The sequence below is a fragment of the Cryptomeria japonica genome, chromosome 9, assembly GCF_030272615.1.
Source record: "Cryptomeria japonica chromosome 9, Sugi_1.0, whole genome shotgun sequence".
Classification (NCBI taxonomy): domain Eukaryota; kingdom Viridiplantae; phylum Streptophyta; class Pinopsida; order Cupressales; family Cupressaceae; genus Cryptomeria; species Cryptomeria japonica.
In genome coordinates, this window is record NC_081413.1 from 554878118 (window position 1) to 554882671 (window position 4554).

Below are 4554 nucleotides of genomic sequence, written 5' to 3' on the forward strand. Positions count from 1 at the left end.
GTTTGGATTTCAAATCCTCTACTGAGGTTACTCCTCATAGGGTATTGCCTCTAATAGGACATTATAGTCAATCCCTTAACCGGGTGGTCCCTAACAGGATCCGTTCTTAACAGGACTTATTGTAAAGCTTTTACAGGCTTGGCTCCTAACAAGGCGAACTTCAGAAGAGTTCAAAATACTTGTGGGTATTCATCCCCACCGTGGTTTTTCCCATTTGGGTTTCCACATCAAAAATATTGTGTGAAGTGGTGAATGTTTTTGTGGTTATGTTTGCTATGGTTGAATTGCTTAACTGCTAAATCCACTTTGATATGTTATGTTGACTGACAACAATCTGAAATGAGGCTATACTTATGTCAGTAAAGTATTTGGATGTTTGTGAGTTTCAAGTTGTTTTACTGTTAGTCTGTTATAACAGTCAACTGGTTTAACTTGACAATGATATTGCATTTGTAGTTCAGTGGTTTAACTTGTCAGTTTTGAGTTTGCTTTGAGAGGTTGATTTTAAGGTTGGTGAAAGTTATTATATTAGTTTTTATATCTACTGATTCACCCCCCCTCTCAGTAGTTAATCGGATCCTTATTCTTTCATCATACCATCAATTAGTATCAGAACTTCTTAGGTCCTATAAGGTCTAAGCCTAATAGCTTGAGGTAAAGATCTTGTAGAACATGATGAAGAAGGAAGGTCCAAAGTTTAATAGAGAGAACTATAGGATATGTAGTGATAGAATGAAAATTTATATTAAGAGTCTAGGAAGTCAATACTGGAAACATGTTGGTACTCAATATGTTGCACCTAGTGGGATTATGATTGATGATCAGAAGAAAGAGCAACAAGAAAACAAATCAAGCACTAGAAACTATTATCAGTTCTTTGTCTGATGCAGAGTATGTATATTTCCATGGTCTAGAGACTGCATATGAGGTATGGAAGAAACTTGAAGAGATTTATAGCAGTGATGAACATGTGAAGATTGTCAAAGAAGAGAGTCTAAGAGAAAAGTTTGATGACATGTAGATGGCTGAAGGTAATAATATTCAATAGTATGGTCAGAGGATAAAAGAGATAGTTGGTGAGATCAAGAGTGTTGGTGGTAAATTGGAAGATGCCACAGTGGTTACCAAGGTGTTGAGAACCCTTCTACCGGTCTACACTATCCGAGTTGCAGCCATTCAGGAGCTAAAGTCTATTGACAAAACTAAGGTAACCCTTGACTCCATCATTGGTAAGCTTACTACTTTTGAATTAAATAGTTATGATGGTAGCATTCAAAAATCTGAATATGCATTTAGAGCTTCAATTTCTAACCCATCTATGAGGAAAAGTAGAGATGTCAATCACAGTTATGAATCTAGATCCAGCAGAGAAGTTGAGGATGAAGACATTTTAGTTGAGCTTGAAGCATTGTTGGCCAAGCAGTTGCCCAGAGGTATCGGTACGTACAAAGGTAAATTACTTTTGAAATGTTTTGCATGCAATAAGATTGGACACATTGCAGCTAACTATCATAATGGTGACAATGAGCACAAGCGAGAGAAGTTTAAGAAGTACAAAGGAAAAGGAAAAAGAGATTGTCTTATTGTAGTTGATGGTGGTATCACTGATAAGAAATTTGAGGGTGATGTTAATGAAGACATTGTCTTTGTAGCCATTAAAGAGGAGACATTTGATCAGAAAGCATTAGTTTTCGCATGGATGATTCTGATGATTGGATCATTGATAGTGGTTGTTCATGTCACATGACCGGTGACCGGAGAAAATTTCTTTCTTTGAAGGAATTTGATGGCGGAGTTGTGAGATTTGGTAATGACTCACCTTGCATGGTAAAAGGTAAGGGAACTATTTCTCTTAATGGAGAGAGCAGTGCAGATGATGTACGATCTTTTGAGTGTTGCTCAACTCAATGACAGAGGATATCCATTGGAGTTTAATAATGGAATGTGCAAAATCTATGGGAGCAAAGGTGAACTGATTGCAACTGGCAAGCAGACTAAAGGTAACATGTTTCACCTGAATCATAAAGTCAACAACTAATTAATTGCTAAAGTACATGATAGTTGGTTTTGGCATAGGAGATTTTATCATATAAATTTTGATAACATTGTTAAATTGAGTATGTCCCAAACAGTTAGAGGTTTGCCTCAGTTGGACAAACTAGTTAATGCTCTATGTAAGGAATGTCAGTTGGGAAAGATGACATCCTCAACTTTTAAGAGCAAATTTTTTTCAGTAGAACATTTGATAGATTTGGTTCATACAAATCTTTGTGGACCAATAAGAACCAAAAGTATTCAAGGTGACAGATATTTTATGTTCTTCACTAATGATTGCTCAAGAATGATGTGGGTCACATTTTTTAAGGATAAAACATAAGAATTTAGTAAGTTCAAGGTATTCATGGCCTTAGCTAAAAAGGAGAGTGGTAAGAAGATAAAGTGTTTGAGGACTGATCAAAGTGGTGAATTCACTTCTGTGGAATTCACTAGATATTGTGAAGAAAATGGTATCAAACTGCAGCTTTCTGCACCGAGGACACCACAGTAGAATGGTATTGCAGAGAGGAACAACTAGTCAGTTGTTGAAGCTACTAGAATGATGTTGATACAAGGAGGTGTAGCAAAAACTTTTTGGAAAGAAGTTGTCAACACAACTGTCTACACTATGAATCGAATATTGGTAAAAAGAGGTAAGGATAAGACTCCTTATGAACACTGGTATGGTAGATCACCTAGTGTTAGTTATTTCAAGATATTTGGCAGTAAATGTTTTATTAAGAGAGGTGACTATGTTAGTAAGTTTGAGGCTAAAAGTGATGAAGGTATATTTCTTGGTTACTCCACCAAGAGTAAGGCCTACAAATGTTATAACAACTGAACACAAAGAATCATTGAGAGTGTTGATGTTCGAGTGGATGAGTATCCTAAAGTCTTGGGGGAAACTAGTATGGAGAAAAAGGATGAAGATCCTTGCATTTTGTTTTTGGAACCAGAACTAGTGAAACCTGAAACTAGTAAAGAGAATGTTGTTGTACCAATTCAACTAGAACGAGTAGATTCAAAAGAAGATGATGATAATGAAGAAGAAGAACCTAGAGATAATGATCATGTTATTCCGAGGAGTGTTAACCAGAAGAAAAATTAGAGAGAATTATTGCACGATCTCCACTATTGAGCTCAGAACTGCTAAGGAAGCATTTGGAGATGATCATTGGATCAAAGCTATGGAAGAGGAGCTTGATCAAATTGAGAAGAATAACACATGGACCTTAGTACCCAGACCGGTGAATAAAAATGTGATAGGTACTAATTGGGTATTCAGGAACAAACTAAATGAAGATGGTGTAGTAGTTCGAAACAAAGCTAGATTGGTTTGCAAAGGTTATGCACATGAAGAAGGAGAAGATTATAATGAGACTTTTGCACCAGTTGCTAGACTCGAAGGTGTCAAAACTTTACTTGCATTCGTAGCACATAAGAGATTCAAAGTATATCAGATGGATGTGAAGTTAGCATTTTTAAATGGAATATTGGAAGAAGTATACATTGAGCAGCCAGATGGTTATGCTTTGACTGATGAAAAAGACATGGTATGCAAATTGCACAAGGCACTATATGGGTTAAAGCAAGCATCGAGAGCATGGTATGAAAGGCTTCATTCACACCTGATGGAGATAGGTTTTCAGAGAACCAGTGAAGACAACAACATATATCTCAAATCTGAAGGAAATAAGATATTGGTTAGTGAAGTGTTTGTAGATGATATCATATTTGGAGGCAATGATGACTTGAGCAATGACTTTGCAAATGAAATGAAAAGTGAGTTTGAAATGTCTCTAGTGGGAGAGATAAAAATTTCATAGGCTTACAGATACAGCAAATGAAGAGTGGTATTTTCATCACATAGTCTAAATATGTGAAAGAGGTATTAAAGACATTTGGTATGAGTGACTGTAAACTAGTTGGGACACCAAAGGTTACAAGTTCTAAATTGTCTAAGGAAGATGAAGCCACGTCTATTGATGAAAAGGAGTATAGGTCAATGATTGGGAAATTGCACTATGTTGTTCACAGCAGACCGGATATAGCTCATGCAGTTGGTCTAGTTGCTAGATTTCAGAAGAATCCAAAGGAAACACATTTGATAGCAACCAAGAGGATATTCAGATATTTGAAAGGCACTATTGACTATGGATTATGGTATCCATATGCAGGTAACTTTGATTTGAAGGTGTACACAGATGCAGACTGAGTAGGTAATGTTGATGATAGGAAAAGCACAACCGGTGAAGCATTCTTTCTTGGAGGAAGACTTGTTTCATGGAGTAGCAAGAAGAAGAGTTGTATGTCACAGTCTATTGTTGAAGCTGAGTATGTTGCAGCTTATATGAATTGTACCCAGGCTATCTAGATGAGACACATTCTAGAAGGTTTCAAGATGAAGTTTACAGAACCTGTAAAGATCTTATGTGACAATACTAGTGCCATAAATATTTCCAAGAACCCTATTTGCATGCACGAACCAAGAATATTGAATTGAAGTATGATTTCTTG